This window comes from Prionailurus bengalensis, chromosome D2 (assembly GCF_016509475.1).
Source record: "Prionailurus bengalensis isolate Pbe53 chromosome D2, Fcat_Pben_1.1_paternal_pri, whole genome shotgun sequence".
Lineage (NCBI taxonomy): Eukaryota > Metazoa > Chordata > Mammalia > Carnivora > Felidae > Prionailurus > Prionailurus bengalensis.
The window spans coordinates 20,515,511-20,539,552 of NC_057351.1; the positions used below are offsets into that span (position 1 = coordinate 20,515,511).

The window sequence follows — 24,042 nt, forward strand, 5'->3', positions numbered from 1 at the left end:
GAACGGGAGATGTAGCTAACTTTCCTAACACACAGAAAGAGGCACAGAGACTTAGAAAAATGAGAAGACAGAAATATATCCCAAATGGAAGAACAGGACAAGGCCATTGCCAGAGATCTAAGCAAAACAGATATGAGTAACATGCCTGATAGAGCACTTAAAGTAATGATCATAAAGATATTCACTGGACTTAAGAGTGGTAGACAAGAGTGAGACCCTAACACAAAGATAAGGGATAAGAGCAGAGATAAAGGACTCAATAAATGAAATGAGAAACATGCCTGATGGAATGAACAGCAGAATGGAAGCATCAGGGGAACTAATTAGTGACCTAGAATATAGAGTACTGGAAACCAATCAAGCTGAACAAAAGGAGAGCAAAAAGAATTATGCCAAACAAGAATAGACTTAGGACTCAGTGACTCCATCAAACATAATAACATTTGTATTATGGGATTCCAGAAGAAGAGAAAGAAAAGAGGGCAGATAATTTATTTGAAGAGATAATAGCTAAAAACTAATCTAATCTGGGGAAGGTAACATATCCAGATCCAGGAGGCACAGAGAACAACAATCAAAATCAACAAAAGCAGATGTACAACCAAGACATTGTAATTAAATTGGCAAAATACAGTGATAAAAAAAAATAAGGCAGCAAGACCAAAGAAGACCATAACTTAAAAGGGAAAACACATAAGGCTAGCAGGAGAGTTTTCAACAGAAACTTTCCAAACTGTAAGGGACTGGCATGATATATTCAAAGTGCTGAATGGGAAAAATCTGTATCCAAAAATACTCTATCCAGCCAGACTGTCATTCAGAACAGAAGGAGAGATAAGGAGTTTCCCAGGCAAACAAACACTAAAGGAGTTCATGAGCACTAAATCAGCCCTGCAAGAAATATTAAAGTGGACTCTGAGTGGAGAGAAGAGACCAAAAGTGAGAGTATAAAGGTAGGAAACAAAAAAGAAGTAACAATGAATATTCTGGTAAAATATCAGTCAAGGGACTCACAAAATTAAACGATATAAAATAAATAACATATCCCTAAAACATGGGAAGAAGAGGAGAAAAGAATGGGTTCAAACTTAAACCACCATCAACTTAATAAACACTGCTATATGCAGAAGAGGTTGTATGTAAACCTAATGGTAACCATATATCAAAACCCACTAATAAATATACGAAGTATGAAGAGAAAGACATCCAAAGATGTAAATAAAGAAAATGAACAAAACATGAGAGAGAAATACAAGCAAGGATCAGAGAAAATCTTCAGAAACAACTACAAAACAAATAAAGTGATGATACTTATCTATCAGTATTTACTTTGAATATAAATGGATGAAATGCTCCAATCAAAAGACAAAGGCTAACAGAATGGATAAAAAAGAGATGCTTCTATATGCTGCCTACAAAAGACTCATTTCAGACCTAATGACACCAGCAGATTGAAAGCGTGGAGATGCAGAAACATCTATCATGCAGACGGGTGTCAAAAGAAAGCCAGAGCAGGAATGTTTACATTGAACAAAGTAGATAGTAAAGATTATAATGAGACGAAGAAGGATACTACATAATCATAAAAGAGACAATCCAACAAGAAGATATAGCAGATATAATATTTATGCAGTCAACGTTGGGACACTTAAATACACAAAACAGTTAACAAACTTAAAGGAACTAATCAATAATATAATTATAGTAGGGAACTTTACTACTCCACTTACATCAATGGAGAGATTATCTGAACAGAATATAAACAAGGTAATAATAGGTTTGAATGACACTTGGATCAGATGGATTTAACATATATATTCAGAACATTCCATCCTAAAACAGCAGAATACACCTTCTTTTCAAGTGCACATGGAACAGTCTTTAGAATAGATTACATCTTAGGCCACAAAACAAGCCTCAACAAATTGAAGATCAAAGTCATACCATCCATCTTTTTTGACCACAAAACTATGAAACTAGAAGTCAACCTCAAGAAAAATTTGGAAAAACCACAATTATATGGAGGTTAAATAACATTCTACTGAACAATGAATGGATCAATGTGGAAATTAAAGAAGAAATTAAAAAGTATGTGGAAACAAATGAAAATGAAAACACAATGGTCCAAAACCTTTGGGATACAGAAAGAGTGGTTCTAAGAAGAAATTTTATAGCATTACAGGCTTACCTCAAGAAGCAAGGAGAATCTTAAATAAACAACCTAACCTTACACCTAATGGAGTTAGAAAAAGAAAACAAACAAAATCTAAAGCCAGCAGATGGAAGGAAATAATAAATATTAGAGCAGAAATGAATGATATAGAAACTAAAAAAAAAAGGGAAAAACAAAGCAAAACAACAATGAAACAGATCAGTGAAACCAAGAACTAGTTCTTTAAAAAATCAATAAAATTAATAAACCTCTAGGCAGACCTATCAATATAAAAAAAGAGAAAGAATCGGGGCGCCTGGGTGGCTCAGTCGGTTAAGCGGCCGACTTCGGCTCGGGTCATGATCTCGCCGTCCGTGAGTTTGAGCCCCGCGTCGGGCTCTGTGCTGACAGCTCAGAGCCTGGAGCCTGTTTCAGATTCTGTGTCTCCCTCTCTCTGAGCCTCCCCCATTCATGCTGTCTCTCTCTGGCTCAAAAATAAATAAACGTTAAAAAAATTAAAAAAAAGAAATAACTCAAATAAAATCACAAATGAGAGAAGAGAAATAACAACCAATGCCACAGAAAGGCAAATAATTATAATAGAATATTATGAAAAACTATGGGATAACAAATTTGACAACCTAGAAAACATGGATAAATACTCGGAAACATATGAACTAATAAAACTAAAACAGAAGAAATAGAAAATTTTAACAGAACAATAACCAGCAAACAAATGGAATCTGTAATCAAAAAAACTCCAAACCAAGAAAAGTCCAGGACCAGGTAGCTTCACAGGCAAATTCTACTAAACATTAAAAGAAGAATTAATGCCTATTCTCTATTCCAAAAAATATAAAGGGAAGGAAAACTTCCCAATTCATTCTATGAGGCCAGCATTACCCTGATACCAAAACCAGGTAAAGACACCACTAAAAAAGAATACTATAGGCTAATATCATTGACATACATAGATGCAAAAATCCTCAGAAAATACTAGCAAACCAAATCCAATAATACATTACAAATATCATTCACCACAATCAAGTAGAATTTATTCCTGGATTGCAAGGATGGGTCAATATTCACAAATCAATCAAGGTGATATCACATCACATCAATCAGAGAAATAAGAGATCATTTCAATAGATGGAGAAAAAGCATTTGACAAAATACAACATCCATTCATGATAAAAGCCCCCAAGAAAGTTTAGGTTCAGAGGGAACATACCTCAATATACTAAAGGCCATATATGAAAAACCCACAGTTAACATTATTCTTAATGGGGAAAATCTGAGAGCTTCCCCCTAAGGTCAGGAACACGACAAGGATGTCCTCTCTCACCACTTTTATTCAACATAGTTGGAAGTCCTAGCCACAGCAATGAGACAACCAAAAGAAAAGGCATCCAAATCAGAAAGGAAGAAGTCAAACTTTCACTATTTGGAGATGACATGATACTATATCTAGAAAACCTGAAAGACTCCACCAAAAACCTGTTAGGTCTGATAAAAGAATTTAGTAAAGTCACAGTACAAAATTAGTGTACAGAAAGTTGTTGCATTTCTATGTACCAATAATGAAGTAGCAGAAAGAGAAATTAAGAAAACAATCCCATTTATAATTGCAGTAAAAATAATTAGATACCTAGGAATGAACCTAACCAAAGAAATGAAAGACCTGTACTATGAAAACTGGGAAACACTGATGAAAGAAAATCAAGATGACACAAAGAATTGGACATTCTATACTCATGGATTGGAAAAACAAATATTGTTAAAATGTCTATACTACCCAAAACAATCTACATATTTAATGCAATCCCTATAAAAATATCAACATTTTTAACAGAACTAGAACAAACAATCTTAAGATTTGTATGGAACTATAAGACCTCAGATAGCCAAAACAATGTTGGAAAACAAAAGGAAAGCTGGAGGCATCACAATTCCAGACTTCAAGTTATATTACCAAGCTGTAGTAATCAAAACAGTATGATACACAAAAATAGACACATGGATCCATAGAACAGAATAGAAAACCCAGAAATAAACCCACAACTATATGATCAATTCTTCTTCAGCAAAGCAGGAAAGAATATTCAATGGGAAAAGGACAATCTCTTCAAGAAATGGTTTTGGGAAACATGGACAGCAACATCCTGGACTTTATTAAACCATACATAAAAATAAATTCAAAGTGTATTAAAGTAGGATTTCCTAAAACCATAAGAGTCCTAGAAGAGAACACAGGCAGTAACCTCTTTGACATTAGCCATATCTTTCTAGATATGTTTTCTAAGGCCAGGGAAACAAAAGCAAAATAAAGTATTGGGACTATATCATAATTAAAAGTTTCTGCACAGTGAAGGAAACAATCAGAAAAACTAAACAGCAACCTTCAGAATGGGAGAAGATATTTGCAAATGACATTATCTGATGAAGGGTTAGTATCCAAAATATATAAAGAACTTACACAACTCAATATGTAAAAAATAAATAATCCAATTAAAAATGAACAGACATTTCTCCAAAGAAGACCTCCATCAATTTGGCCAACAGACACATGAAAACATGCTCAACATCACTCATAATCAGGCAAATGCAAATCAAAACTACAATGGGATATCACCTCACATCTGTCATAATTACTAAAATAAACACAGGAAATAAGTGTTGGCAAGGACGCAGAGAAAAAGGGGCACTTTTGCACTGTTGGTGGCAATGCAAACTAGTGCAGCCACTGTAGAAAACAGTAGGGAGTTTCCTCAAAAAGTTAAAAATATGTCTCTATGATTCAGCAGTTGCACTACTAGGTACTTACTGGAAGAATGCAGAAACACTAATTCAAAATATATATGCACCCCTATGTGTATAGCATCCTTATTTACAATAGCCAAGACTTGGAGGCAGCCCCAGTGTCCATTGATTGATAAATGGATAAGGAAGATGTGATACACACACACACACACACACACACACACACACACACACACAGAGGAATATTATTAAGCCATAAAAAAGTGAAATCTTGCCATTTGCAAAGACATGGATGAAGTTAGAGAGTATAATTATAAGTGGAGTAAGTCAGTGAGAGAAAGACAAATACCAAATGACTTCACTCATATGTGGAATTTAAGAAACAAAATGAGTAAAGGGAAAAAAAGAGCAGCAAACCAAGAAACAGACTCTGAGAACAAACTGATAATTACCAGATGGGAGGTACAAGGGGAGATGGTTGAAATGGGTGATGGAGATTAAGGAGCGCACTTGTGATCAGTACTGGGTGATATATGAAATTTTGAATGAGTGCATTTTATACCTGTAACTGGTATAACACTGTTTACCAACTGGAATTAAAATAAAAACTTAAAATAAAAATTCTTGCACATATCTGGACACTAATGATTGTTAGCATACTTGAAGGATTTTAAAAGAAAAAAAAATTATTCCAAGATATTTGGAGACCCAGGCATTCAGGATTGAATTAGAAAAGTCATACATTAATTAGACCAAGGGTAGACTGAATTAGTATTATTTTTTCTATGAATATAATGTTAAATAGCTAACATTTATTGTCTACAACATGATAGATATTATATTAAGTGTTTTATATGTCCTTATTACTTTATTAAATAGTCACTTACCGTATGAAGAAATGGATGTTTAGGTTATAAGATTTATTCAAGATCAAACAATTCCTTGTGGCATAGATAGAATTCAAACACTTGTCCATCTTACTAGTATATACAATGTTATCCAATTTGTAATTAACAGATTATGTGTAGCTATGATATAACTATCAAGACAGGAAATCAAGTTGAGTATTAACATAATAGAGGATTGTCATTTGTGATGAATATTCAGAGATATACAAACACAGTTTACCTTTTTGATAATGAAACTTTAAAATTTGGATTGACTTTGACTTACCTCTGAAATCTGCTCATGGTTTCCAACATTACTTTTCTTGTTAACTTTATTCTGTTTCATATTTCCCTTCCGGATCAGTCCTCCAATTTACTCTTGGCTCTTCCTCTTTGTCCTCTTTTGAATGCTGTCTCAATATGCAGGCCTATTTCTACTTCTTGTTTAGGGTACTGTAATTCTTACCTTTCAACATGCTCCAGTCCCACATAGTACTTCCTGTCTATTTCAGTACCTAAGGAATATTTATCCTCCCTTTCTTCCTACCTTTAATTTTGAAAGTTGGGCATCCAAAATTGTAATGATCTTAAGTCTGTAAAATACATATTCAGGTGGATGGGATACCACTAAATAATGTATAGAAAAAATAATAAGTAGTAACTGAGTTCAGTAATATTAAAAACATCAGTTCAAGTAACTGTTTAGTGTATTTTCCAAAGTATAGATGCACTGACATTAAGCAATGTAGTGCTTAACAGATTGAACTGATTAGATATTTTATCCACAAATAAAACTTCATAATGTAGACTCACTAGATGTTGGTAGAACCCTTCTCAAATTGTTTTGATCAAAAATAAAATATCTCCAGACATTGCCAAATATCCCCTGGGTAGGCCCTGAGGGGTCAAAATCAGTACAAGTATAGATTAACACTCATTTTTATTAGAAATTCATTCAATTTAATTCCAGACTTTAGGAATTAATGAATTAGAGTCAGAGAAACAATACCATGTGAAAATATACAATTTCAATATGAATTACCATTAACCTATTCAGTTAAGTTTTAGGATATTAAGGGCTGTGAGCATCTGTTAGGCTTTATATAAAACAGCTTTGAAAATACCCAGATTGTTAATTTAGTTACTCTTAACCACTGATATATTTTCCCACACTTAATTAGACACCCAGTAGGAAATTAAACTGGGACGAGAGAACATAATGTAATGAAATAGTCCATGCACTTGGGGCCACAGATAATAAAGTTACCCACTAGTACCATCTAAAGTAGCAAGACTTTTCTAATGTGAGGATCAGCTGTTTAATAAAAATGTCCAAACTTGGCTATATGTTGTAACTGGAGGAGGAAGTCAGACCAGACAGAATGCTGGAGGTGGCAAGCTTGCCCCAGATCAGTAGATTAACCAAACCAGGAATATAAACTGAGATGAAGTTTCTGTCCTGGAATCATCCATGTCTCTATTTTGTTGTCGTTATATTTTTGTTTTCTCTTCACAGACTTCAGAATCCCTTAATCATAAAATTAACTTATATAACTGCCCCTTCAGATTAAGATCCAAGAGGAATATTCTGATAGCACCCCCTTATAGGAATTAAGGAGATCTATCCTTTACCAGACCTACAGATGTCTTCTTGTTCAAGGATGAATACACAGAAAAACTAAAATGAGACCTATCTATACAAAGATTCTACAAATAGAGAAAAATTTAGCAATAAGAGGCAGAATAACATTTCTGAGACAGATTTTCTGTGGTAAAAGCATGTAAATTTTATAGATATTGAGTTATGTTTTCAATAAAACTCAAGATTGGATTTAATGAAACAAAAATGAAGATTAGATAAGATAATAAACTAATATATAAAGAGACCTAATTCTGAATAGGAAAAAATATAAGAAAATTTAAAATGCTGTATCAGTTTTCAAATTCAAAGAATGGAAGCCATACTGGAAAAAAAAAGATATGGAGGAAACACTTTGAATCTTTTGTTCAGAATGTATAGGGAACGACAGATGAAAATAGAAGATAATATATATGGAGGTCAAAAACAGATCTGATATTCCAGTACTAACAATTTCCAAGGAAGATTCAGAAGAAATGGAACAGAAGAATTGTCATGCAGTCAGATGCCTAGGTGATTAATTAGGACAAAGCACCAAACCGAAAGTAATAACCAAGCCTTTATTTACTGAGACGGTACAAGCGAGAAGCAAAAAGAAGGTGAATCCACAGTGTTCTATTATTCCCTACTGAATAGCACCAGATAAGAGTCAGGTAGATGCAACGCATATTGGGGGTGAGTGGGGTGATGGTGGAAATGTCACACTGCTGAGGAGCTCCAAGTGAAAGATTCCTGCTATTGCATAAAGGGGGGTGAGGACAGGGCAAAGGGCTAGGACTGGAAAAGAACCAAGTTAGAGTGGAGAAAAGTGCCTCACCCATTGCCCCCCATTAAGGAGGTCTTGGGGAAGTATTTAATAAAGGAGGAGGCACCTGAACTAGGAATGCAGATGTATATATGATCATAGCTGTCGGGGGAGGGGGGAAGGAAACCTGAATCCTTGACTGTAGCTCCTTCCCGAAAACTAATGCACTGACTATATGCACCAAGTGTAATATATGGAGAGCAGCATCCCCCATGAGGTCTGCCAAGCAAAGCCTTGTAATTGCCTATTATTGGATCTGAAAGATAGGATTTTGGTCTGGATCCAACTCCACATTGAATTATAATTTTAATAATCCCATAAAACACAGGAATAAAACAAGTTAGATAAAGTGAAGAAAAATCAGACCAACCCCAAACTTCTCAGCAACTTTTAATGCCAGAGAACAGGAGAGTAGAGCAACAACTGCAAAATTTTTAGGCAAAAATTCTATATTTAATTCAGTTATTCGTATGAAAAGACAATAGCAAAAACATTTTCAGAAAAACAAATATTCATAAAATCCTTTCCTGATTTGGAAATGGATCACAGAAAATCTGTTTCAACCAACTAAAAAAAGTCAAGCTAAATAACTCAAGATTAGAGAGGTCATGTTTAAAGGATTGACACTGAATAGAAAAACCATTTGAAATAATAAAACCCAAAGAATTATTGTAAATAGATTATGACATAGAATGCACATATCATTATTTTGAAGGAAATATTTCATTCCTGCAAAAATTTTAAACATGTTGGCTCTGAAATCTAGAGTACACCATCAAAAATTCAAAAGTAAAAATACCTCTGTTTGTTCATTTAATTTATGGAAGGTTTTAACAGATACTTGTTTCACCCTTGATAGTGAAGAAACATAACTTCTAGTAGAATAAAAAATGGGCTTTAGAACTTCCAAATTACTAGAGAAAAGAGATTCCAAGGAAAATAGAGTCTGTATAGTGAAAGATAGAATCAAGGAAGAATAAAATATATAAAACATAAAATAAGATCTCAGGGGCAAGAAGAAACATAAGTGTAAGTTAAATATTTCTAATAAAAGGCAAAATTTCTCAAATTGAGTGAAAATACTGAAGAATACCTAAAACAAAATTATTGAAAATGATTTAAAGCAAAAAATAAGGGGCGCCTGGCTGGCTCAGTCAGTAGAACATGTGACTCTTGATATTGGGCTTGTGAGTTCAAGCCCCATGTTGGGCATAGAGCCTACTTAATTTTTTTTGAGGGGGGCATAGAGCCTACTTTAAAAATAAATTAATGGGGCAGCTGGGTGGCTCAGCTGGTTAAGCGTCTGACTTGGGCTCAGGTTATGATCTCGCAGTCCAGACTTTGAGCCCTGCGTCAGACTCTATGCTGACAGCTCAGAGCCTGGAGCCTGCCTCAGATTCTGTGTCTCCTCTCTCTCTGCCTGTCCCCCGCTTGCATTCTTCCTCTCAAAAATAAACCTTAAAAATAAATAAAATCAATATATGAATATATATAATATATAATATATACATAAATTATATAAATTTATAATACATATATATTTAAAATATATAAATTGTATATATAAATATACAAATAATTTTAAAGTGCAGAAAAAAAAGATATTCCACATACAGGGAAATTGAAATAAAGCAGGTTACAAATTATTTCAAAGTATATATTACATTTATTAAGGTAGTCATTTTTATTTTTTTTATTTTTTATTTTTTTTCAATACATGAAATTTATTGTCAAATTGGTTTCCATACAACACCCAGGGCTCATCCCAAAAGGTGCCCTCCTCAATAACCATCACCCACCCTCCCCTCCCTCCCACCCCCCATCAACCCTCAGTTTGTTCTCAGTTTCTAAGAGTCTCTTATGCTTTGGCTCTCACTCCCACTCTAACCTCTTTTTTTTTCTTTTTTTTTTCCTTCCCCTCCCCCATGGTTTCTGTTAAGTGTCTCAGGATCCACATAACAGTGAAAGCATATGGTATCTGTCTTTCTCTGTATGGCTTATTTCACTTAGCATCACACTCTGCGGTTCCATCCACGTTGCTACAAAGGGCCATATTTCATTCTTTCTCATTGCCACGTAGTACTCCATTGTGTGTATAAACCACAGTTTCTTTATCCATTCATCAGTTGATGGACATTTAGGCTCTTTCCACAATTTGGCTATTGTTGAGAGTGCTGCTATAAACATTGGGGCACAAGTGCTCCTATGCATCAGTACTCCTGTATCCCTTGGGTAAATTCCTAGCAGTGCCATTATGGGGTCATAGGGTAGATCTATTTTTAATTTTTTGAGGAACCTCCACACTGTTTTCCAGAGTGGCTGCACCAATTTGCATTCCCAACAACAGTGCAAGATGGTTCCGTTTCTCCACATCCTCGCCAGCATCTATAGTCTCCTGATTTGTTCATTTTGGCCACTCTGACTGGCATGAGGTGATATCTGAGTGTGGTTTTGATTTGTATTTCCCTGATGAGGAGCGACGCTAAACATCTTTTCATGTGCCTGTTGGCCATCCGGATGTCTTCTTTAGAGAAGTGTCTATTCATGTTTTCTGCCCATTTCTTCACTGGGTTATTTGTTTTTCGGGTGTGGAGTTTGGTGAGCTCTTTATAGATTTTGGATACTAGCCCTTTGTCCGATATGTCATTTACAAATGTCTTTTCCCATTCCGTTGTTGCCTTTTAGTTTTGTTGGTTGTTTCCTTTGCTGTGCAGAAGCTTTTTATCTTCACAAGGTCTCAGTAGTTCATTTTTGCTTTTAATTCCTTGCCTTTGGGGATGTGTCAAGTAAGAAATTGCTACGACTGAGGTCAGAGAGGTCTTTTCCTGCTTTCTCCTCTAGTGTTTTGATGGTTTCCTGTCTCACATTCAGGTCCTTTATCCATTTTGAGCTTACTTTTGTGAATGGTGTGAGAAAGTGGTCTAGTTTCAATCTTCTGCATGTTGCTGTCCAGTTCTCCCAGCACCATTTGTTAAAGAGACTGTCTTTTTTCTATTGGATGTTCTTTCCTGCTTTGTCAAAGATTAGTTGGCCATACGTTTGTGGGTCTAGTTCTGGGGTTTCTATTCTATTCCATTGGTCTATGTGTCTGTTTTTGTGCCAAGACCATGCTGTCTTGATGATTACAGCTTTGTAGTAGAGGCTAAAGTCTGGGATTGTGATGCCTCCTGCTTTGGTCTTCTTCAAAATTATTTTGGCTATTTGGGGCCTTGTGTGGTTCCATATGAATTTTAGAATTGCTTGTTCTAGTTTCGAGAAGAATGCTGGTGCAATTTTGATTGGGATTGCACTGAATGTGTAGATAGCTTTGGGTAGTATTGACATTTTGACAATATTTATTCTTCCAATCCATGAGCACAGAATGTTTTTCCATTTCTTTATATCTTCTTCAGTTCCCTTCATAAGCTTTCTATAGTTTTCAGCATACAGATCTTTTACATCTTTGGTTAGATTTATTCCTAGGTATTTTATGCTTCTTGGTGCAATTGTGAATGGGATCAGTTTCTTTGTCTTTCTGTTGCTTCATTGTTAGTGTATAAGAATGCAACTGATTTCTGTACATTGGTCTTGTATCCTGCAACTTTGCTGAATTCATGTATCAGTTCTAGCAGACTTTTGGTGGAGTCTATTGGATTTTCCATGTATAATATCATGTCATCTGCAAAAAGTGAAAGCTTGACTTCATCTTTGCCAATTTTGATGCCTTTGATTTCCTTTTGTTGTCTGATTGCTGATGCTAGCACTTCCAACACTATGTTAAACAACAGCGGTGAGAGTGGGCATCCCTGTCGCGTTCCTGATCTCAGGGGGAAAACTCTCAGTTTTTCCCCATTGAGGAAGATGTTAGCTGTGGGCTTTTCATAAATGGCTTTTATGATGTTTAAGTATGTTCCTTCTATTCTGACTTTCTCGAGGGTTTTTATTAAGAAAGTTTGCTGAATTTTGTCAAATGCCTTTTCTGCATTGATTGACAGGATCATATGGTTCTATTCTTTTCTTTTCTTTTATGAGTGTTATGTATCACGTTGATTGATTTGCAAATGTTGAACCAGCCCTGCATCCCAGGAATGAATCCCACTGATCATGGTGAATAATTCTTTTTATATGCTGTTGAATTCAATTTGCTAGTATCTTATTGAGAATTTTTGCATCCATATTCGTCAGGGATATTTGCCTGTAGTTCTCTTTTTTTACCTGGTCTCTGGTTTAGGAACCAAAGTAATACTGGCTTCATAGAATCAGTCTGGAAGTTTTCCTTCCCTTTCTATTTCTTGGAATAGCTTGAGAAGGATAGGTATTATTTCTGCTTTAAACGTCTGGTAGAACTCCCCTGGGAAGTAATCTGGTCCTAGACTCTTATTTGTTGGCAGATTTTTGATAACTGATTCAATTTCTTCGCTGGTTATGGGTCTGTTCAAGCTTTCTGTTTCTTCCTGTTTGAGGTTTGGAAGTGTGTGGGTGCTTAGGAATTTGTCCATTTCTTCCAGGTTGTCCAGTTTGTTGGCATACAATTTTTCATAGTATTCCCTGTTAATTGCTTGTATCTCTGAGGGATTTGTTGTAATAATTCCATATTCATTCATGATTTTATCTATTTGGGTCATCTCCCTTTTCTTTTTGAGAAGCCTGGCTAGAGGTTTATCAATTTTGTTTATTTTTTCAAAAAACCAACTCTTGGTTTCGTTGATCTGTTCTACAGTTTTTTTTAGATTCTATATTGTTTATTTCTGCTCTGATCTTTATTATTTCTCTTCTTCTGCTGGGTTTAAGCTGTCTTTGCATATTTCCTTTAGGTGTACTGTTAGATTTTGTATTGGTGATTTTTCTTGTTTCTTGAGATAGGCCTGGATTGCAATGTATTTTCCTCTCAGGGCTGCCTTTGCTGCATCCCAAAGCGTTTGGATTGTTGTATTTTCATTTTCATTTGTTTCCATATATTTGCTAATTTCTTCTCTAATTGCCTGGTTGACCAACTCATTCTTTAGTAGGGAGTTATTTAACCTCCATGCTTTGGAGGTTTTCCAGACTTTTTCCTGTGGTTGATTTCAAGCTTCATAGCATTGTGGTCTGAAAGTGTGCATGGTATGATTTCAATTCTTGTATACTTATAAAGGGCTGTTTTGTGACCCAGTATGTGATCTATCTTGGAGAATGTTCCATGTGCCCTTGAGAAGAAAGTATATTGTGTTGCTTTGGGATGCAGAGTTCTAAATATATCTGTCAAGTCCATCTGATCCAATGTATCATTCAGGGCCCTTGTTTCTTTATTGACCGTGTGTCTAGATGATCTATCCATTTCTGTAAGTGGAGTGTTTAAGTCCCCTGCAATTACCACATTCTTATCAATAAGGTTGCTTATGTTTGTGAGTAATTGTTTTATATATTTGGGGGCTCCGGTATTCGGCGCATAGACATTGATAATTGTTAGTTGGATAGACCCTGTAATTATTATATAATGCCCTTCTTCATCTCTTGTTACAGCCTTTAATTTAAAGTCTAGTTAGTCTGATATAAGTATGGCTACTCCAGCTTTCTTTTGACTTCCAGTGGCATGATAAATAGTTCTCCATCCCCTCACTCTCAATCTGAAGGTGTCCTCAGGTCTAAAATGAGTCTCTTGTAGACAGCAAATAGATGGGTCTTGTTTTTTTATCCATTCTGATACCCTATGTCTTTTGGTGGCGCATTTAGTCCATTTACATTCAGTGTCATTATAGAAAGATATGGGTTTAGAGTCATTGTGATGTCTGTATGTTTTATGTTTGTCGCGATGTCTCTGGTACTTTGTATCACAGGATTCCCCTTAGGATCTCTTGTAGGGCTGGTTTAGTGGTGACAAATTCCTTCAGTTTTTGTTTGTTTGGGAAGACCTTTATCTCTCCTTCTAGCCTAAATGACAGACTTGCTGGATAAAGGATTCTCAGCTGCATATTTTCCTGTTCATCACATTGAAGATCTCCTGCCATTCCTTTCTGGCCTGCCAAGTTTCAGAAGAGAGATCAGTCACGAGTCTTATAGGTCTCCCTTTGTATGTTAGAGCACGTTTATCCCTCGCTGCTTTCAGAATTTTCTCTTTATCCTTGTATTTTGCCAGTTTCACTATGATATGTCGTGTAGAAGATCGATTCAAGTTACGTCTGAAGGGAGTTCTCTGTGTCTCTTGGATTTCAATGCCTTTTTCCTTCCCCAGATCAGGGAAGTTCTCAGCTATGATTTCTTCAAGTACACCTTCAGCACCTTTCTCTCTCTCTCTTCCTCCTCTGGAATACCAATTATGGATAGATTATTTCTCTTTAGTGCATCACTTAGTTCTCTAATTTTCCCCTCATACTCCTGGATTTTTTTATCTCTTTTTCTCAGCTTCCTCTTTTTCCATAATTTTATTCTCTAGTTCACCTATTCTCTCCTCTGCCTCTTCAATACGAGCCGTGGTCGTTTCCATTTCATTTTGCAACTTGTTTATCGCATTTTTTAGCTCCTCCTGACTATTCCTTAGTCCCTTGATCTCTGTAGGAATAGATTCTCTGCTGTCCTCTATACTATTTTCAAGCCTAGCGATTAATTTTATGACTATTATTCTAAACTCACTTTCTGTTTATATTGTTTAAATCCTTTTTGATCAGTTCGTTAGCTGTTGTTATTTCCTGGAGATCCTTTTGAGGGGTATTTTTCCCTTTGGTCATTTTGGATAGTCCCTGGAGTGGTGTGGAACTGCAGGGCACTTCCCCTGTTCTGTCTTGAATAACTCCCGTTGGTGGGTGGGACCACAGTCAGACCTGATGTCTGATCCCAGCCCTCGCTGGGGCCACAGTCAGACTGGTGTGTGCCTTCTCTTTCCCTCTCCTAGGGGCGGGATTCATTGTGGGGTGGCCTGGCCCGTCTGGGGTACTTGCACACTGCCAGGCTTGTGGAGCTGGGGATCTGGCGTATTAGCTGGGGTGGATAGGCAAGGTGCACGGGGGCCTGAGGGGCAGGCTCAGCTGGCTTCTCCTCAGGTGATCCACTTCGGGAGGGGCCCTGAGGCAGTGGGAGGGAGTCATACCCGCCACCGGAGGTGTGGCTCTGCAGAAGCACAGTGTTGGGTGTTTGCGTGGTGCAAGCAAGTTCCCTGGCAGGAACTGGTTCCCTTTGGGATTTGGGCTGGGGAATGGGCGAGGGAGATGGCGCTGGCGAGCACCTTTGTTCCCCGCCAAACTGAGCTCTGTCATCCCAGGGCTCAGCAACTCTCCCTCCCGTTGTCCTCCAGCTTTCCCGCTCTCTGAGCAGAGCTGTTAACGTACAACCTTCCAGATGTTAAGTCCCTCTTGCTGGCTGTCCGAACATAGTCCGTCTGGCCCCTCTGCTTTTGCAAGCCAGACTCAGGGTCTCTTCTTGGCAGGCAGGCCGCCCCTCCGCCCCGGCTCTCTCCCACCAGTCTGTGTAGGGCGCACAGCCTTGCTGCCCTTCCTACCCTCTTCTGTGGGCCTCTCGTCTGCGCTTGGCTCTGAAGACTCTGTTCTGCTAGTCTTCTGGCAGTTTTCTGGGTTATTTAGGCAGATATAGGTGGAATCTAAGTGATCAGCAGGACGTGGTGAGCCCAGCGTCCTCCTACGCTGCTATCTTCAACACTCTCTCAAGGTAGTCATTTTTAATTGAAAAAGGATATAATTACCAATGAAGATATAACTATTATATACAGTTGACTCTTGACCAATGCAGGGGTTAGGGGCATAGACCTCCTGTGCAGTCAAAAATCCACATTGTAACTTCTGAGTCCCCCCAAAATTTACAAATAAATACCTACTATTGACCAGAAGCATTACCAATAACATAAACAGTTGATTAACACATATTTTCTATTTTATATGTATTAAATAATATATTCTTACAATAAACTATGCTAGCAGAAAATGTTAAGAAATTCATAAGTTAGGGAAAATACATTTAAATTATTGTACTGTATGTTTATGTTGTCTGTTTATAAGACAAATTGTCTGTCAGTACCTACATCAATATTGTCTTATATGATACAAAACACTGTAGATGTTATACGTATTACTAACACTAGACACCAAACATGAAAGGACAGTGTGAAAAAGAAATTCATATTTATTTACAGGTATAACAATTCATGCATTGGTAATGAACAAGCAGTAATATGATTACTTTTATGTTTGCCTAGTATGATCAATACAATTGCCTCATGGCAGCTTAGCCTATACAATGATGAATGAATTGTTATAAAATTTTTATGGCATACAGTATTATAGTTATATTCATAATACAATATTGGGAACACTGTTACAGTAAAAAAACTTATCTATGACTATAGGCTAATGCTCATTTTCTCCTATCATAAGAGACAGGGGCATGTTGTATGGTAATGCAATTCTTTAAAAGCAAAGATATAAAACAGTAAGAAAGACAACACATTACTAATTTCATATTAAATATCACTCACCTTATGCCCATGTAAGGATAGGCTATCCACTTCCAGACAAGTCTTGCACACAATCTTCTACATGATGAATACTTAGGCAGTGATGAAGATGATACAGAACATCTCATACAATTCTTGCAATAAAGTTATTAGATTTTAGCATAAGAATGCTTATAAACAAACACAACAGATGAATTTATCAACTGTCTAGTGGGATGATTATTCACTATTCATTAAGTAGAAGGGAATCACCATAAAGGTGTTCGTTTTTGTCTTCATGCTGAGTAGGCTGAGGAAGAGGAGGAAGAGAAGGGATTGGTCTTGCTGTCTTAGGAGTGGCAGAGGTTTAGGAGGTAGAAAGGGAAGCAGGAGAGGGAGGCATATCTGGTGTAATTTCATGGAGATACATTGTAATTTCTATCTGACTTTTTGCTTTTCCATGTTTCTAAAAATGTTTCTATATGTTGCCAATCCTTCTTTCACCAATTGCTTTAGTTTCAGTGCCCATATCATAGAAAGGTCCATTGTCATAAAAGAAGGAGAAGAAGTCCTGAATACTCAGAGCCCTTCTGTCAGATTGTCTGATTTCAGTTTGTTTTCTGGTACTGATTTTTCTACATCTTTTTCTCATTGCTGGCACTGGTCTGTAAGTTCTCATGTCTATCAAGTTGTCTTCTGTAATTTCCTCTGGTATGGTGTTTATTGGCTCTTGAATTTCTCCAAGATCTGTGTCTTCAGCCCCCAACTTTTTTGCCATATCCAAAATCTCTTTCATGGTTTCATGATTGGTGAAACACAGTTTTCTGCAGCAGATATTTATTGTTTGGGGTTTGATGGCTTTCACAGCTTTTTCTACTAACAATGATAGTAATTTCAATTGTGTAATCCTTCCAGACTTGCATGATTTTCTTTCTATCAGTGCTCTCTTCCATAGTGTTGATAATCTTTTCCATACAGTACTGTGTGTAATTAGCCTTTTAAATGTCCTCATGACACCCTTATCTAGAGGCTAAATTAGAGGCATTGTGTTTGGATGTGAGTAGACTACTTTGATGCCTTTGGTATTGAATTCATAGGGTTCAGGGTGGCCAGCAGCATTGTCCAATATCAAAAGAATTTGAAAAGTAGTCCCTTACTGGCATGGTACTTCCTGAATTTAGGGACAAGGCATCAATAGAACCAATCCAAAGAAAGGGCTCTCATTGTTTAGGCCATCTTGTGCAACCAAAAGACTGACAGCTGGTATTTATCTTTTCCTTTCAAGGCTTGGCAGTTAGCAGCTTTATAGATCAGGCAGTCCTGATCGTAAGCCCAACTGCATTTGTTAACCAATTTCCTCCTGCTCACTTCTCTCACTTGCTAATAATGTCCTATGTGGCATTTCTGCCCCCACCCCTGCAGAATAGGGCACTTTCATCTGCATTAAATACTTGTTCAGGCATATATCTTTTCACCTCAATGATTTTTGTAATGGTATCTGGGAACTCATCTACTGCCACATGGTTAGCAGAAGCTGCCTCTCCTGTTAACCTTGACATTTTTTAAGCTAAACCTCTTTCTAAAATTATCAAACCATCCTTGGCTGGCATTAAGTGCTCTAGCTTTAGATCTGTCACCTTCCTTTTGCTTTAAGTTGTCATATAGCTTTTTATGGAATCATATTAGATTCTATAGATATGCCTTTCTTATAGCCATCCTGCACCCACATAAAAGGTTCATTTTCAATGAGATAAAAATATATTTCACAAAAAGTATAAGGTTTTCATGCCTGCTAGCACAGCTGCAGTGAAACCCTCATGATTTTCATTTTGTTTTTCTTTTTTTCTTTTTCTTTTCTTTTTTTACAGTGGTTCTTTCTTACATGGGATTCATTTATCTTAGAATGGTGGGCAACCACAGCTGAAGATCACAATCTTCAGTACATATCAAGCAATTCAACTTTTTCTTGTATGTCATGAAATGTGTCTGCTTCTTGGGAGCACTGCCAACATCACTAATGGCACTTCATATGGGTCTCATAGTGTTATTCAAGGTTTACAGTACTGCAGTAAACACAAAAACTACATGAGAACTGCAAGAGATAACTTTTTATTGCAATATGCAGTTTAGTGGAGGGACAAACTGCTCATGTGGAGATGATTAGCATCATACCGTGTTTTAAGCATATACTTGCAACACTTGAGCTCACCACAATAGCAATAGGAGGTGGCTATGAAATTACAGTAGTTCAGTATGTACTACAGTTAATTTTATGGAGTTATGATTTAATACTGCATCTTTGTTTGTTTACATTTCTCTTGACTGCAAATAGTGCCATATACAGTCTGCAAGTGTATGTGTAAGTTTTGATATTTAAAATAAGTATATTTATATTTTTATACAATGTAATACACACATATGCTGTAGCATCAAGATATAGAAAGCAAAATGTTTTAGACACTGAAAGGGAAATAAGCTGAAACACAATGGTAGAAAGATACTTCAAGTAGACCAAAAAGTAAGAATGAGACGATCTGAATATTTTTCCTTTTATGGATTGTACTTTGGCTGAAGTCCAAGATCTCTTCACTTAAGCTAGATCCCAAAGACTTTCTTTTTTTTTTCTAAGAGTTTTATGGTTTTTATGTTTTACATTATTTTTTTAAATCAATTTTGAGCTAATTTTTGTATATGGTGTGAGATTTAGGTCAAGGCTCTTTTTTTTACTTTTTTTTTTTTTAATTTGTTTTTTAACGTTTATTTATTTTTGAGACAGAGAGAGACAGAGCATGAACGGGGGAGGGTCAGAGAGAGGGAGACACAGAATCTGAAACAGGCTCCAGGCTCTGAGCTGTCAGCACAGAGCCCGGCGCGGGTCTCGAACTCACGGACCGTGAGATCATGACCTGAGCCGAAGTCAGCCGCTTAACCAACTGAGCCACCCAGGCGCACCATTTTTTTACTTTTTTAAGATAAAATAAAGTTTAACTTTTGCCCATAGAAACACATGGATGTTTTAAATAGCAATAAATGGAATTGATAAGGGTGTAAAAAAGGACACATAGAGTAGTTGGGAATATACATTGATGAAAACAAATGTGATTCAATATTTGCGTATCTTGGGATTTATCCAGAGATAAATAATCATAGATATACACAAAAATACATATAGAATAGAGTTACTGAAGTGTTATTGCAGGAAAACCCTGGAAACAATCTACATGTCTAGTATCAAAATGACTGATTAGTAGAATAAAATACACCAAGTTTAGAATTATGTGTAGTCATGTGAAAATGTTCACAATCTATTAGATGAAAAACAGGTTACAAAACATTAAGCACAATATGTTAATAGTATAGAGATTGCAAGTGATTTTTATTTTCTTCTTTGTGTTTTTTCCTAAATATTAAATAAAGCATAGAACAGTTTAATGTTTTGTTGTGGTTACTATTTATTACTGTCTTAATTAGTTTTTCTTTCATGACTTTAAAAGTATTGCAGAATTTTAAAGTTGTTTTTATGAAGAGGAAAAGTATATAACAGACTATATCTCTGAGTTTGTAATGCAAGTTATTAAAATATATATTAATTTAAATATATACACATAAAACTTTAAGTATAAAATAAATATGCTGATATGTACTGTAGTAAAAGATTTTTTTATCACTAAATTTTAGGAAAGAAAAAAGATACGAGAAAATTGCCTCATGGTTGCTATTTTTAAGGGAAGTAACCTAATACCTGCAATTTCTTTCTTAGAAAGATAGCTCAGGGCTTATTATTAAAACTAACTACTTTATTACTTAAAAAAAAATTTTAATGTTTGTTTATTTTTGAGACAGAGACAGAGTACAAGCAGGGAGAGGGGCAGAGAGAGAGGGAGACACACAGAATCTGAAATAGGCTCCAGGCTTAGAGCTGTCAGCACAGAGCCTGACACAGGGCTTGAACTCATGGACTGCAAGATCATAACCTGAGACCTCAGCTCAACCAACTGAGCCACCCAGGCAACCAACTACTTTATTACTTAAAAAAAAAAAAAAACATTTTCTTACTTTATTCAAGCTGAGTCATTGATTCCCTTTTAACTACTGTAACTAAGATTTTAGATTAGCTTCTATTGTACCACTCTATTTTGAAGAAGAAAAGTCACTCATTTATTTTCATAGCAAAACTGGTGGGGCAAAGGGGCAATGGTACAAGAAATATGCTAAAAATATAGAGGCTCTCAATAAAGAGAAAGTTGGTCTATTCCAGTTGTTATAAGAGTACATCTAGGTTATTAAGCAGGTATACTTTTCATCTTTTTTCAAGATAAAGCTACTTTATCAAATTGAGTCATACATTTCATAAGGTAATCCTGATTACCAAATAACTTTTTTCTCTACTGTATCTTTCAAAAAGATAAATACAAAGAAAACATCTCAGATTCCAAGGTGGTTAATGAAGGACTTTGATAGCTAAAGTAATTTAAATCTCTGTATAAGGCTATTAAAAGAAAAAATATATCATTGTATGTGTGTATTGTATTTTCACACAGATGAATGCATACACATATGTTATAAATGAGACAAATATATTATGTTTCATGATTTGTTTTGTAACATGGCCCTAAAATTAAGGAATAAGAATTGTAATGAATAATGTTTGTTTAGAACAGCTTTTCTAATTCTTGAGAGGAAAGGAGGAAAAAGCAAATTTCAAGGATTTCCATTTCTTATAGATTGGATAATATATAGAATATATTGACAGTATTTTATTGATACATAGAAGTTCATAATGCTGTAACAACGCAGTTTATTCATAGATTGAAGTATGTGCTACTACAGGTAGATGTGAAGTAGGCTTATTATTCTTTTGTACACTTAAAATGTTTCAGTGAGTCTAGATCTTTTCAAGGTCCATTTAATACAGAGCCTGTGTGTACTTCTCAGCCATCTTCTTAAAAATGTAGAATTATGCTGGACACTCATGGATATTTAAAAATTGCCTTCTTGGTATGTTTGAAGGGCACGTTTGAACTAATTATGAGAGTCTGGCGATAAATTATAGTAAATGTCTTCAGTATTAAACATATTGAACTCCATCTAAATGAATCATGTTTTTTTTTCTCTTAGATAATTTCTCAACTTTCTTGACACATCTCTAGTCTCCTTTTTTAGCATTCTCACTATTTTTTTCATATACCATGTGCTGAATTAACTAAAATGAAGACGAATTGTTTCTTAATGCTTTTTCCACTGCCTCCATTTAGAATGCTATGTCTTCAACTTTTCACTACTGTCTTCACTTGTTGAAATTCTGCAACAATAGTGGAATTTTAAATGGAAAAATTTGTATCTTAGTGTTTATATGTTGAAATTGCATTTTAATTAAATTGGATCAAATGTAAAATAGCTTTCTTTTCCTCTGTATGATCTTAAATAACACTTTTTCCACTCAGTTGTTATGAAATTATACAGAATCATAATGTAAATGAGTTCTACAGAAACTTCTACCATTAGCGTCCAGAAAGTTTTTCAGTAGTGTTACTTATATTTTAAAGATAATTTGCAATCAGAATAATAGGTAAAAACTTTGAGCTTTTCTAAATAGAACAAAAATTACTAATGTTTGAATATTTATTGCCTTCCTTTTCCCAAGTCCATTAAAAAGATTCTACTTAGTTTCTTTCCTTCCCTTGACTTCTAAAAGGCTTCATTTAAGTCCCAAGCAATTTGGGGATTCTGTTAGTCCAGATGGGAAGGAAAGAAAAGGGTGAGAGAGTAATTTCTGTGGCAGTTTTATAGAGAGGGAATCTGGGGAAACTGGGGTGTGAGGGGAAGGTACATAGAAGAAAGAGGGATATATGTATGTGTGTGTGTGTGTGTGTGTGTGTGTGTGTGTGTGTATAAAGCTTATTTCTTTGAGAGAGAGTGCATACACATAAGTGGGGGAGGGGCAGAGAGAGAGGGAGAGAGAGAATCCCAGGCAGGCTCCATGCTGTCACTCTGGAGCCCAATGCAGGGCTTGATCCCATGAACCGCGAGATCATATTCTGAGCTGAACCCAAGAGTTGGATGCTTAACCAAATAAGCTACTCAGGTGCCCCAGAAAGAAGGATTTTTAAAAGTATTGTTCAAGAAATGACAATAAAGAATGTAAGTTATTATATTTTTTATTAGAGAGAGAACATGCAAGCAGAGGAGAGGGACAGAGAGAGAAGGAGAGAATCTTAAGCTGACTCCATGCTCAGTGTGGAGCCCAACACAAGGTTTGATCCCACAATCCTGGGATCATGACCTAAACCTAAATCAAAAGTTGGATGCTTAACCAGCTGAGCCACGAGGTGCCCCAAGAATTTAAGTTATTTTGGGATTAGTTTTCAGTTGCCATCAGGTTCCCCTGATCACAACACAGCTTGATATGAGACAACATGGGTGAAAGATTTAATAAAACTGGGAAGTGTCAACAGTTGTGTATTCACAATTGAGATGGGAATATGAGGGCAGGAAAATACAATCTAATCTGCAAGTGGAAGTTACTGCCTTCCACTTTTTTTCCACATTCATTTTTGTTGTTTTTAATTTTTGTTCATCAAGAGATGCTATTTTATTCCATTAAAGAACAAATTATGTAGCTGATTTGTGATCTACCACTTTTTATCATATGAATAACAGTTACACTTATTTTTTCTCCTCTGGGGCATTGAATTTTATGTTGGCTTGGGGGAAAGGAACATAGGAAGGAGAAGTGGAGTAAAATTTGATCCAGTATGTCTTTCACTATGAAACAAACTTGGCAAATTCATAGTTTTTCTCTTTTTGACCTATCCTCCATCATATTTTACTTTATACTGTTAGCTAAAGTTTCTTTTTTAGTTTGTCAGTTCCTCTTACTGGAAATGCAGGAAACTGTCTTTAAAGTAACCACATGTTAGATCAAGTTCTTCAAGATTTTAATGATATCAATCAACTTGGCAGTTGTTTTTTTTCTCTTTTAGCCTTATTTATTGTCTTAATACTCAAAATTAAATTTATCAAGGCACAACTGGTAAAAAGATTCCTAGAATATCCTTGACATAATAACTTGTAAGAGAATGGTCTTCAGTATTATCTGTATATATAGTATAACCATCACATCACATCCTGTTTCTATACATAAATTTCCAAAACTAAAGGAAAAAGGAAGAAAAATGTTTATAGACTATCACTGACACCTCATATATTTTTTAAAGAATATTTTTTTATTTGACTGGATTCTTTCATTAGCAACATTTTTGGCATCATCTAGTTTAAAACACCTTACATTACTTTAGAGCAGAATTAATTGGTCATGTAGGAAAAATGATCTCTTGGGGCTTTTCAGATGGAATCTACAATGTAAGACTCATCTTTCATAGATTAGACAGATGGATTATC

General features: G+C 35.8%; 1 protein-coding gene across 2 annotated transcripts in view; it reads left to right on the forward strand.

Annotated features, from left to right (window-relative positions):
• The window catches only part of PHYHIPL (phytanoyl-CoA 2-hydroxylase interacting protein like), an 88,376-nt gene that overhangs the window by 41,464 nt on the left and 22,870 nt on the right, over positions 1-24,042 (forward strand). The gene's annotated exons all lie outside the window — the stretch shown is intronic.